This window comes from Corvus kubaryi, unplaced genomic scaffold, assembly GCF_017639235.1.
Source record: "Corvus kubaryi isolate FWS band 111438036 unplaced genomic scaffold, C.kubaryi_AGA036_p1.0 split3-73, whole genome shotgun sequence".
NCBI classification, from domain to species: Eukaryota; Metazoa; Chordata; class Aves; order Passeriformes; family Corvidae; genus Corvus; species Corvus kubaryi.
This window is the reverse complement of record NW_024582091.1, coordinates 31,325,642-31,339,735: the sequence shown is the minus strand read 5'-3', so window position 1 is coordinate 31,339,735 and position 14,094 is coordinate 31,325,642. Positions and strand designations below refer to the sequence as shown.

Sequence of the window (14,094 nt, the reverse complement as noted above, 5' to 3'; positions counted from 1 at the left end):
GGTATTTTTCCTAGTCCATCTCTGTCAGGTAGGCACAGCAACAACATTCCCTCTGTTCATTCCAGGAATGAATTCTTCCCTTCACCTCTACTGAGGAAAAGGATGAATGCACTTATGCTTATTCTGAACACAGTTCAGTGCTCTACACAAGGATATGGTCAGGCCACACATCAATTAACCATGCAGCTTTACAGCAACAAACAGGCAGATCTATAGATTTTTTAATTGCCCTTGGTATGGAGGACATCTCCCAAAAAAATAGTAGGGCCAGCATACCACTGTGCTGCAGAGATCCATCTGAGAGGCTACTGTAGCCAGGCATGATCTCTAACAGATGTTCTGATATGTATCAGAAACCAAATTCACCCTCATTTACCTTCAACTTCCGCAAGGCAGAGAGGCACCAACACAAAACTCTACCCTTCAAGTCCTGGGTGGTCCATTCTTCAGGTCTTGAGGAGTTGTGGGTCTAAGCTGACTAAAAATACCCTGTGAGGCAGGAAACTGTTCTTTTGAGAGCTGATAAAAAGTTCTCCTAAGGATGCACTGCTTCCAAACAAATGCATAAAACCCCTTTGGAACAGAAATAGGGCAGGATACATCTCACAGAAATGAAAAGACACATGGCATAGCGCCTCAAGATTCCCTGTATTCAGCCAGGTTCCTTTAGAAGTTTTATTCAACATCATAAAAATACTCATGCATAACAAGTCTAGCATGTCCATTCCCACTGAAGGATGTCCAAGCTCTACAGCCAAATTCTCATACAATGCTCTGAGTTTTCTCTCTTTGTCCTTAGTATTGTTTTGCTTCTCCAAAGAATCCTCAGAGCAGCATGAAGGAGATACCAGGTATTTAGCAAAACTACCGTGTCTGTTAGTAGCACAAAAGCTACCCTGCCCCAAATAGCATCAGTCAGGGGTTTGTACCTAACCCTCTTCCTACCACATGCTCTTAGGAGACATCAGTTAACTAGTCCTATACCATCCTCTCAGTTCTCGTGGCCACGGACTTTGATGAGCTAATACTTGATTCTTTAGAGATGTGTGCTTTGAATACATCTGGGAGCTGACCATCAAAATACTCAACATATATATGAAAATTGTATCTACATGAAGAAAAGGAAGTAACTTCTACAAATAAACTACTCTCCTGAAATTTGGGTACCAGATATCAAAACCTGACAGACACAAAGTAACCTAGTCAAAAGAGAGTGAACAGCAAATTCACACTAAGTCCTTTACTAGTGCAAGTGGCAATTTTATCTGAAACTGTAAATGACTATAAAAAGAACACTCAAAGTCAGGATTTACTAATAGCCTTTCTGAGATTTCATGCAACAAGAAAATGTGCTGAACCTACATATCCAGGAAAGCTGCATTTAGTAGAGTGTGGTTTCAGATTGCTTCCAAAGTGACCTGAAATAGTTGAATGGACCTGGAGTCAGGAGCTGTAGGGAAACACAAGCTGAGCAAGAAAAACATTGCCCAGTCTGTGCAGTGGCAGTCCCCTTGCCCTGTGCAGCATGTCAGTAAAGGTTTCTGGGATCATAAACTTTTCACAATGAATTTCTATTATCACATGGTAGGCTAAATCCAGGGCACATCACTCATTTGCCTCACTAGAGGACATGAACTGCTCAGTCTTTCAAGAAGCCTCCCTGGTGACACAGTTATCCCTTCTGTGCTTTGAAGGCTCCATGTCACAACTCAGAAGGTAATGTGTTCCCACTTTAGCAAGGACAAGCTGGAGATTCATGGGAAAACCTTATCCTACCTCAAAGATCCCCAAATGAAGGATGGCCTCCAGCCACAGAAGAACACTTTCAATGCAGGATGCCCCACAACCATCCATGTCACTAAACCACATTATGGAGGGATCTTTCAGGTGCCACAACCTAGACTGTGGCACAAAACAACTCTGACAGCAAGATGTGGCTCATCATCAGGCTGGGGAAAAGGCTGAAGATGAGCAGCAATTGTGGCCACAAAGGGCCAGAAATCCACCAAGCCGAGGTGGAGGTGTGAGGTCAAAGCCAGTGGTGTTTGTATCCTTGGATAAGGTGGCACTTGCTATGCTGCCTGGAGGTACTGTGAGCCCACACATGTAGGCTTTGTTGAAGCTCATTCTGGATTGATTGGATAGCTCCCCTCACTACTCAGTCCCAGGGAAAAAAAAAACCACAGAAAACAATCAGGGTTACATGGTAAAAATGCTTCTTCAAGATCAATTTATGAAAAATAAGAATGGCTTAAATGAATTTCTGAATTAGAAGTAATCAATTTGGTGGTGTAATAGAAAAGCTCTTTTGATCTGTTTGGCTTTTTTGTTTCTTGGTGGTTTTTTTTTTTTTAATCTGAACCATCAATCCCTCTAAAGCTCTGTACAATTCCTGCATTATCTCAGTTGGCACTCCTGATTCAAAGCAAGGATTAGTAACAAACTGTGCCACCCCAGAGCCATTAAAACAGCAAGTTGGTGGATGGGAAAAGGGCATATGCATCAGGATGACCTTTCCCACAGATATTCATGTTTGATTACCAGTATCTTTTCTAGTTATACAGATCCACCAGTACACTGTAACATCCCAGATCTTCCTGAATCGTGGAGACAAAAATAAGATAGTCTTTACCACCACAACAGTGTTGCTTATCATGCAAAACCACTGGAACAATTTTATTCTTACGAGTAATGAAGATGTTTTAGTAAACCCTATTAAACCCCAGCATCAGTACCAACCCCAGCATTAAACTGTTGAATATGGAGCAGTTTTCCTATGGGAAATTTATGACCAGAGGAAATATTCTAGCCTTGTTATTTTTATAGCATCCATTAATTTTTTAATGGAGGAGGGAGCTATTCAAAGTGTCCTCTACCTTGAAGAAGAAAAGTAACCTGCATTGGAATACAGTGCCACAGCTCCCAAAACATGAGACAATACCTGGGTGCAACTGCTGTTGCCAAAGCACATTCATTTAGCCAGCCAACATTCTCCTCAATAGACATCCTGAACATTTTGGTTACAAAACAAAACCATCCTGACCTTTTATCTCACTCCTCTGCTCAGTAACATTGATGTCCATTGCCAAAGTTTACAGACAGGGGTCCTCAAGCCCTCTGCACAAGCCACAGACCTTGTTCCCTGAGCTCTCACTTCTCTGTCACCTCAGCTCTGCCCCGCTCTCCCACTGGTGGCTGCCTTTCCCAAGGCTTCCAAGTGAACATCCCACAAACTCAGTACCCAAGATGAGAACCACTGACAGTTCATGAGCTGTTTACCAGTGACTTATTACCAAGTGCAGCATGACCTGAGGAAAAAAATTTAAAATTGCCTATTATTTTTGTTCCTCTAATTTAGAAAATGAGGGCACAATTTCCTCCAGAAAGCAGATGCCACAGAATTATTAGTGGGTGTTTCCTGGTATTTTGTTCACAGTTTAAACATTCAAATTGCAGTTGCAATAAGTGTTTGTTGAATATTTAGCAGAGTTAAGCTCTATTTTTATCTAGAGAAGTATCATTTCAGATGTCACAGTTCAGCAACAAATTCTGAGTACCATGTTTGTGCAGTGTGACATTTCTCCTAGGATCTACAACTCCAGAGTTGCACTGAAACACAATTAACAATATAACGCATCACTGCAGCTCCTCTGCATTTTCCATTTGCAAACAAACTGGTGCTAAACTCTGTCATATCCCAGCACCACTCTCTGCTCAGCTTCCCTTCCTCCTCACCTCAACTTCCCTTCCTCCTCATCCTCCCCCCCCAAATTCAGAGACACAAATCTACAGAAAGCATGCAAAGACACTTTCCAAAGAGATATAAAAAGGAGAACAGTGTCATGTATATTCCTCACCCAAAGTAAGCCTATGTGCCTTTTATACAATCCATATGCTTATTTTCCTAACAATTTTTGAAACTCCCATACAGATACCAGACATGAACATGCCATAATATTCCTTCCTCAGTTTCAGGGTTTTTCCCCCTGAGGATTTCACTCCCCTGAACATTCCCAGAACATCTCCAGCCTCTCCCAGGTCCAGCAGTGGCAGTGTTGGCACTGTGCAAACACAGCTCACAACACCACTGAGCTGTTTTTAGCTCCCATGCTGCCTGAGGCTGACAATCTTCCCCCTCATCACATCCCATTTAGTGATGAGCCATCTATCCTCATGCTTTTGAATGCTACACTCTCTCTTAGATGGAGCCTTAAAAAGACATGCTCCATCAAAAGAGCATGTCTCTATGTGTTCTGCTGTCAAGGCCTTTGCCCCAAAATCAGAAGGAGGTCTTATCCTGCACCTCTTTTGTTCAGTTGTATAAACAGACTGGCCTGCTGTCTTGCTGGAGCAGTTCAGACTGGCACAGGAGGAGTGAAGCCAGATCCCCCTGCCAGCTCCTGGTAAGACATCTGAACAAATATCCCCATTTTGGGAACAGCTTAACTTCAAATGGTAATTATGTCTCACCTTTGAGGGGCTGCTGCTTTTCTAAGCCTGAAGGCTGGACCGCCTCCCCCGTCACAGACACAACCAAGGGATCCGCTGCCATCCGTACATCCAATGTGGCTCCTGTCAGATGGCAGCTCGGGCTGTCAGCCTCGCTTCTCTTCCTCCATCAAATACTGGTGCTGGAAAGTCTTAACAGGGAAACTGGGATTACAGGACACATCCTTTGCCCCAGAGACAGCACTGCCAGCTGTTATCTCTGCTCTCCAGTTCTCAATCAGGAATAGAGCAGTAACAAATGCACTCAATCCTACCCTGAAAGGTAGCCATACAGAAAGGTCTGGGCTGGAAATCCCAGCTTTTTGGTGGCTTTAATCAAATGGAACAGCATTGGGAAGAGAGGGGAGAGTGGTGGTGGGGAAGTGCTGAGCCATTCAAATTTAAATTGACTTTTTTTATTTTGCTTTGATTTACCTCTAATCTTACATTCTTTTTTTCTAAATTCTAAAAAGGTATAGAAATGATGCCAAGATACAGATTAAAATATATAAATTACCATTCCCTCTCAAAATGCATGCCTGGAAAAATTGCATAGTTAAAATATTTATAGTAAGGACTAATCAAGCCATTAAGCCATAAACAGCTTCATTTTAATAAAGGGTGCACCTCTAAATCTCATCTTTCTGTTCTTCCAGAGAGTATTTATTTTATTTTAGGCAATCAAACTTCCAGTTCTAGGTTTTACAAAAATCTAAAGAACAAGCAACTTTTAAAATCATTAAGGTGTGAAGTTTTAATTGACTTTTTTGGTTGTCAGAATCATAAGGCAGATACCACTCCATGTGGTTGTGCAAAATTGATCAGCTGAATAAATTTGTTCAGCTTTCTTCTATGCTCTGTAGACCACCAACTGCTACTAAAGAGGCCTCCAGTTTTGTCAGCTCTCCCCTTGTATGACAAAATTTAACTCTCTACAAAGGCTGGATTGTTAACCAGTCAATTAACACAGTGAATATACAGATGAATGTCTTATTACACCCCTTCAACATAACTAAGCTTCTGTAAAAACATTCAATTTCCATGCTGTGTGAATCGTTATAATTGACTCAAAACAAGAAATTGTCTCGCCTTAAATGGGATTACAGCAAGTAGGTTTCCATTTGGAATTATTTTAATACTCAGTAAAGCTAAATTAATTAGTATCTGACTTAATTTTTTTTTTTTTTTAAGTTTCAAAACTGGCTAGAACAGAAACAATACACTGAGTCTCTTGGGAAATCTGTTTAATAAACACACCATCCCATTTATTCTGTTTTGCTTTGGAGTGCTACTTCCAGCTACCTGTAAATAATGAGAATCTGTAAGGAGAGAAGGAGCATAAAAGTGAGTTAGTCATTAATAAAAGGAACTGTGTGGACAGCATGTACTCTCTCTTCAAACTGTAAATAATAAAACTACCAACTCAGAAGAGAAAAATCCAGCATTGCCTTTTCAGTGATCCTTTCTCCTAAAAGCACCATGGCTTATGATAAACACCATCTCTGTTCAAGTGGAGACCTTCCAAACCCATCAATAATAGGTTGTTCCCATTAGGAACTGGCTGACAATTATTTTTATTCAATTTAATTCCTTTCACAAATCTAGCTTTTCCAGCAAACAAATGCAAGTTCAATGGGAAAAAAAACAAATATTCCTCCAACCGTCACACACTCATCTTTTTAAGCTTTTTTAAGCTCTCTGAGGTAAACAGCAAGCACTTTTAGTGACAGTTTCTGAGTAATGATGGGGAAGAGAAGGGAAGTGGTTGAAAGCACCACTGGCTTCTTAATGCTAACTCTTTTATGTTACTCAGGGAACATATGTTCAATCACTGCTTATGAAACAGCTTTGACAACATGGAGCAGAGCTTTTTGCTTGATGTTTGCTTAAATGAGACCCTATCTATTGTAGAAGCAATAGCTTATAGTTTACTTTTTTTGGGGTAGTTCTTTAGTATTTTTTTGTTAAACAGAAGCAACTCACAGTGTTAATAATAGTCTAGTCAGTGGCTGTCTTCTCTGAAGACTTCGTTACTGTGAGGTTTCACTGCAATCCAGCTCTTCTGAGAAGACATTTAAAGAAAATATCAGAAGGGTGGTACAACAGAATTTCTAATGCCTGACCTTTCCAAGAAGAAAAACAAGTGAGACACATTAGAAGAACCCCATTCCCACTTAGGGACCTTTCTTTCAAACATCAAAATCACACCACTGCACATGATGCCTACTTCCAAGAAAGCAGTAGTCTCAGTGTCTCATTTCTGAACAAAGAACATAACTATCACATTAAAGCTTTAGCAAAACATGTTTACAGAAGTCCCTGCATTTTTATTATACTGTATTGTGCCTTGGAGAAAGCTTTTCTTTAGTGAACAAAAGCTGCAGCAGACTGAATTAGACTTGAAGCCTGAAACAGATCACATGCAGTACACTTAGAAGTTGTTTTACAACATTGAATTTAACCATATGTAAGGCAGACTGTATTAGCAAGCTGTTTTAAGGCAGGGACTGAAAACCACTATGCTGTTGTTAGCATCTATTTGTTATTTCTTATTAAAGGTCTTTAAAGGCCTTTCAGTCTGTTAAATAAGATTCCTCTTCCCTGTTATATTTTTCATGCATTACAAGGACTTCACAGCAACTTTTCAGAGGCTCAGCTTTGAGCTTGGAATGACAGGGTCATGGGACAACTCAGGCTGGACAGGGCTCAGGATGTCCCTAGTCCAGCTCAGCACCAAGGTCAGATGAGGCTGATCAGGGCTGGGCTCCCTTGGGGCTAGAACCCCCCAGAGCAGAGCTGGCCCAGCCACAGTGGGCAGCCCACACCCTCTGCCTCCCTGGATTCTTTTCCTTGTGCACCATCTGAACCTCTTGGTCCACTTGATGCCCCCTGTGTCTTTGGCTCTCTCTTTTTGACCACCTCCCTCCCCGTGGTACCAGAAGCTGCTGTCAGCACCTCCAGAGCCATATTCTCCCAGACTGAGCCAGCCCGTCCCTCACACTTTCCTCATGCAGGAACTGCTCCAGCCATAACCATCATCATGTTTTTGATATTCTAGAAAATGGCTCCTTCCCTGGAGAAGAGTGCATCCTATTTTGCAAGGAAACAGGAAAGGTGAACTACACTGACACACTCCACAGCATCCTCTGACTCCCTGTGTCCAGGGAACCACGATCCTGTGTCCAAGCCTGGCTCTGCTACAGGCAGGGTTACAGCTAAATCAGTGTCTCATCTTCCCATTACAAGCTGTGTCTGCAGGAGCAGCCCATCCATGCTCTGGAAGAAGTGGCAACAGAATTGCAGACCTCTGCCCTTCCCCTCAGTTCCAGGGTGGCTTTCCTTTCTTCAGAGCAGTTTATAAAGCCAGCCCTCAGAATTTCTATTCATACAAACAACAGAAAAACCTCAGCACTCCCACTGTATTGTGGATTTAAATCAAGATGAAGTGCCATATGATTGCTTAACACTTTGCTGTGTTATCTGCCAAAGCCAACAATGCTATTCACAACTGGCTAAGCCCTGAGAAATATGCATACTTCAGGTATTAGGCAAACCATATCCTTCTACTTGGTACCATGGGGGAATTCTAGTTCAAACACTATTTTCATAACTGCTTGTCCACTCAGAGACAGAATTTCTAGACATCATCTTCTCATCTTCTGCTTCATTTAGTCCTCTTACCCAACCAAACCTTATCCACAATAGATGGAAGAGACATACAAAGATCTCCACATATATACTTCCAGGACAAATCTTACCAACACTAATGGAAACTCCCTTAATTAAGGACTATAAAATCCACCTGTGTAGATAGAAATTGCTTACGACCAAAGCATACCATTTATTGCCCAGGAATTAAAGCTATTTTGGATGAGGCAGAGGAAGGGTACAGAATCATCTCAATGACAATCTCTTTGTCATCACTCAGTGAAACACCACAGAGCACTTTCATCAGTTAGTATGAAATATTTAACAAGTGCCAATGCTTCTGCAGCTGTCTGAGCAAGACCAAGGTACCTTGTAATGAAGAAGATATAAAATATCGATGGGCCAGGTGCTCAGCTGAGACACAAATGACACAAGATTCCAAACTAGGCAAAACAAATCTTAAAAGGGATGTTGAGCCTGAGCAAAGGGCAGTAGTTCATACAGACAGAACACCAAGTTGTATGGTGTTGAATGTTGCACATCTTCCAAGGGCATTTCAACAACTCCAAAGCTGCATTACTAATCACAGTTCCAGATTACTCAGGAGCCTATGGAAAAATTTCTGTATTTCCAACAGAATGTTGTGAACTGGTTGCACAGGTAATTGAAAAAGGCTAAAATAAAAGTCTACCCATTTTTCCATGGGGGCTGGAAAGCAGAATAAATTATTGCCTCTGTTCTGCCTCAGCAGGTGTTCAGATCTGCAGGCATAGATCTCACTGTGTACCATAAACCCAGTTCACCTTCTTCTGTTGGATGGAATACGTGGACAGGATGGGGAAAGCCAACAGAGATAGCTTTGCTATCAATTGTGTATGTAGCAAATACTGCTTAATCTGTAGATTAAAATAAGAAGAAGCAAAAAGAAAAAAGCACGTGCTCCCTGATTTTCAATTGCTTCTCTGGGATCTTCCTAGGGACACAGAAAATGGAAGATTTTTAATTCAGAGCTGCGTCCTTGCAGCACAACCCAGAACAGAACTGCCCCTACCTCTGGGTTCAGCACAGAAAGATGTGTGCCACAAACCAAAGCAAAGACATGCGGAAAAGCTTCTGCTGCATATATTCAGTGCTTTCTGTGCTCTGGGAATCCAGCTGAAATCCTCCTGTCCAAATGCCTCAGCCTGGGTGCACCTGGCCAGAGCTCCACACCCACAGGCTGCTCAAGGTACATGTCTCCCCATGCACAGTGCAAACCCAACCCTGGTAAATCATCACCTCCCTTTGCTGACAGTAGGCTGTAGTCAGATGAGCTGCCTCGGCCACAGCTGAACCATGTGAAGGACTCCTGCTCTCAGCCCACCCCGGCCCACCCCCTGTTCTGGGCAGAGGCCACACTGTCTCTCTGCTAGATGCCACTGCGCTTCTCTGCCCTGTCAAGGTAAGGGCACAAGTTTGCACACCCTACCCAGTCTTTCACCACAGCACAAGTTGAACACTTCCACTGGCAGGGTTTTAAGATCCATCCCTTGAATGCGTTTGAACTGAAGCAGACTGGGTAGCACCTACGTACGATGCTACATCCCACGTTTCTGGGAGCAATGGAACCACTGGTGAGGGGTGGGGGGTGAGAAACTGCTGTGGGAGTTGTCTCTGCCATCAGCTGGGAGGCACCCAGCCCAGGGTGCAGGGTAGCAGCTACCCGGAGCCCAGGGAGAGCTGTGTGGGGCTGTCAGAAGGCCAGGTCCTTGTGGCAGGGAAGGATGTTTGGCTCCAGCCAAGTGCAAGAGGATGAGGCAGGGCAAGACACTACAGAAGTGTTTGTGCTTGTTCCCAGAACAAAGACATCACTGTGCACCTCATCCTTCCTCTTGCTAATATAGAACAAGAGAATAAAGTCAAATGTAATTGCTACACAAGCATGGTGGTGCTCTGTCTTTACTGGGGAACGAAGGCTTTAATGTATATAAATGATTGTAAAAGATGTAGAGGAGAGCTTTGTGCAATGTGAACGCTGAAAAATATTTTCAAAGAAATCAACATTATCCAGTGAGCACTTTACTAAATTAATTTCATTTATATATGTATATTCATGCCCAGAGAGCAAGACCAGTTGATACAATTTCTACAACAGGAAAAAAGCTAGCAAATCAACTTAATATACTATTAAATTTTTCTAAAGAAAAAAAAAATTAAATGTTTTAAAAAATAAACCAAACCCAAGCACCTCAAAAAACCTACCCACAGTAATTTCATAGGGAGATAATGAAAGAGAAAAGACAGACAAGTATTGTGATGTTACTAATATTGGCAAGGCAAGGAAGGAGAAAATGGGCAATTACCCGTGAACACAGCTCTTAACTTCAGCTGTGTAACAGAACAAATAATCAGAACAATAATCACCTTTTAAAAGTCAATAAAAGCAACATGTATTCAAAAAGGTCATGCTAGATAAACTCACAACACCTTTTCATATTTCTCCTCCATTATTCTTCTCATGACATGGGGACATCCCATGTGCAGAGAAAGCTGTAGAGGACATTCAGATGTAGCCTTAGCCAGAAGAAATAGCAGTGGCAGTAGGAAGCAAATTAAATTCTAATCAAAAACTTGTATCAATTGAGAGAAACTGATTGTGGAAGAAGCTAGGTTTTATTGTGACCACAGCAATCGAGTGTTTGCATTGAGTCAAGATAACAAAGAAAATTACTGCTCCGTTGGCTATCAACCCTGTATCAAGGAGTATTAAATTACGGGCTAGGAAAGGAACATGTCAGCTTACGAAGTGGAGGAATGACAATGTCTGTATTCCTAACTCATTACCAGAAACATCTCAGACCTATTGAGCTTATTTTGAGAGGACTATGGAGAAGAAAAAGCACAATCAAAACTTCCACAACTATGCACTCCCAAGGAGCAAAGAAATTGAAAAATATAATCACCAAGCCTCGAGCAGCAGAAGTTATAAAGCTCAGCATCCCGTGGAACACCTGCACAAATTTCCTTATGTCTATTAAGCTGAATGCTTGATACAGCTCTTCCTTCAGTAGATTCAGAGAATTACTTTTGTAATTCTCCCCTTTCAGGCTGGGGGTGATGCATTAACTGCTTCTCTCTCATCTCCCTGGTCACCAGAAGTCTTGAGGTTTGTAAGATTTCATGACTTTGAAATCTCTACTCTTCTATTTATATTGGCAGAAATTAATCTCCAAGGGTAAAAAAATTATACCAAGGCAATGAGGGGGGCTATCAGTCAGACAGCATTATTATTATTTTAGCTTCATCTCCTTAGGAAACCAGGATGAACTTAATATAGTCAGGGCAGAAGGGAAGAAATAACAAACATAAATCTAAAATGGGAAAAACTTCTAAAACCGGAATTTTTAAGTCAAGTACAGAAGACATTATTTCACGTGAGGAAAGCCAGATTTGGGAGCTTTTCACAAACAGATCACCATTTCTGACTTTCTAGGATTTCTGCTAAGCCATACTCTTACGCTGCAATGAAAATCTGGATGATCCCCTTGTAAAAACGCCAATGCCAGAATCTTAATCCATTCTAACACAGATGTTTGACTGTCTAAATACTTCTACCAGACAAGATCACTTGGATTTACTTTTGTAATTCTCCCCTTTCAGGCTGGGGGTGATCCCATGGGTCTGAGTGGCCAGTCTGGATGCCACAGAGTGAAAAAAAACAATCCAAAATCCTGAACTGTTCCACTGCTCACAAAACTATTTGAGAGAACAGGGTGCACCCTAGGGAGATGCTGCAGTGAATGGAGGCTCTTTGGACATCAAGAAGTGGTGAGAACACACCCATTTCCCTCACTTTTCCCCCCAAAGCCAGACAAGAGGAAGCCACGCCCAGAGAACCGAGTGTGGTCTTGGGGCACCTTCACCAGGAGTAGAAATCAATGAAGTCCAGCAAAAAGCTCAGCAGGAGTGCAGGGGATATATGATCTTGAACTGGTGGAGAAAACTATACAAATTATTCCCCACAGGTTTTCCATCCCAGGTTTTAGAAACTGAAACAGGTTTTAGTTACATTCTGAACGGCTCATTAAAAACCCTCATCAATATACTAACAGAAAATATTATTTGTAGCAGGATAGTCAATGAATGGACACAAGGGAACAGTTCTGCACTTTCAGACAGATTAACAACATGACCTGACTGAGTTTCTATCTCTCTGCATTTCATTATTTACATCAATATTTTTAAAATTTGTCATGACTTTGAAGTTCAGATATATTTTCATAACATACTAATGTATGTTATGCTGTTTCACCTTAATTTGTAACTGTCATGACACATCTAATTAAAAAAAAAAAAAAGAAAAAAAAAAGGAAAAAAAAAAAAGAAAAAGAGAGACTGGTCTCTGTTCCAGCAGGGTGTATTAAAAAACCAAGCTACAGAACTAAACCTTCACTCTAATAGTACAGTAAAGTGTGTGCTTTTTGCAGTTACATGGGTATTTCTAGTTAAGTTTCAATTTATATATATAAGTATTTGCTATCAACAACAATTTAATATTTCAAAACCGTCATAGCATGAATATTCAAGTTCAAAACTTCAAAGAGAATAAGTTGAAACAAAAAACCTCAGTAACTCAGACCATTCTCATCCCCATGACTTCTTCAGTCTGAAGAGGTAAACAAAATGTCATTGTCTTTCCTTCAGCTGTTTTCAAGGTCTCTGTTTTGATCAAATTTTTCATCAAAAACTGTTTTTTCCCTAGATACAGAAGGTGATGAAGTTATACTGTGTAAGTCAATATGTGCTATACATTTCCACAATCCTAACCACAATGCCCCCAAATGTAGACAGTAATTTTATCTATTGCTTCAGGAATTTTTAATACTCTTTTACTTCTCTCTTTGCTAAAAACACTTGCCTGCTCTGCAGAGTCCACAAATAACTTCAACAAATGCTGAAAAGAATCATTTATAACTGGATTAAGAAACACTTCTCTTGCTGCCAACATTCTGTGGCAATCAGAAAGGAAAAATTCCTGCCTCGCACGTGATCTAAGTACAAGGACATTCCTTGCAAACACAGAAAGCTGAAAGTCAGTGATGTATTTTAACTGATTTTCTAGGAATATATTTTGCATCCACAAACATCACGTTAGTTGTTCGTTGTCTTGTACGTGCAACCTAAATTATGGACTTTATACACAACGGTTGTTTCAAATAGTGTTGTAGCATACCTAAGCAGTAAATTGCTCTCTAGCCCTCGTGTTGTCACCACTGATTGATTTGACCGTATAAACATAATTTCAGGAAGGAGACGTAGTTAAAAATCGCACCTGGCGCACTTCTGATTGCTTTTCTGCCGGAGAAAAAGTCATTTCAGTATCCTTCCCGATGAGAGAGAGCCTACGTATGACATCGATTAGCGGTTTCCCCTAAAGGTTAATACCTGGCGCTAAGAAACATTAAACCTGGTCAGTCCGGAAGCATCCAGAGCAGGGAGACACAGGCAGATCATCCGTGACCTATCCCGAAGAAAGCCTGGGACACGGTGGTCGGGCACGGGACATCACGTCCCCAGGACCACCCTCCACAGCAGCTTCACCGATCCTCGCCCGGAGCTGCCGGGCCGCCCGCTCTCTGCTCCAAACTTCTCCCCGTTCCCGGCGGTGCCCGAAGGGGTGCCTGGGGCCGGGGTGGCTGGGCCGGGAGGGACGCGCACGGTACCTGGGCACTCCGCGTCGCCGGGAACGCTCCGGTTTGCGGGGCAGGGCGGGCGGCCCCTCCTGCGGGATGTTCCCTGCCGGCAGCCGGCCCGGGGGCCGATCCAGCCCCGGCAGCCACGGCCCTGGTGGAGCGGGACGCCGCCCGCGCCTCTGCCCCCCGCCCGGCCCCGGCTTCCCCCGCCCGCCGCCGCCGCCCTCACCCGGCGCCGGAGGTCCGTGCCCTCGGATCGCGCTGCGGCCGTGCCCGGGGGCGGCGG

At 42.5% G+C, this 14,094-nt stretch overlaps 1 protein-coding gene across 4 annotated transcripts in view; it reads right to left on the bottom strand.

Moving 5' to 3' along the window:
• The window catches only part of PKIB (cAMP-dependent protein kinase inhibitor beta), a 54,045-nt gene that overhangs the window by 39,176 nt on the left and 775 nt on the right, over nt 1-14,094 (bottom strand). The window contains exon 1 of one of the 4 annotated variants that reach the window (XM_042016983.1): nt 14,038-14,094. The exons of 1 other annotated variant lie outside the window; for it this stretch is intronic. The gene's annotated coding sequence lies outside the window, so the exon portion shown is untranslated. Of the gene's footprint in view, nt 1-13,447; nt 13,536-13,838; nt 13,991-14,037 lie in introns of those variants that run through there. 2 more of the 4 variants (XM_042016982.1, XM_042016986.1) reach the window with 2 other exon arrangements.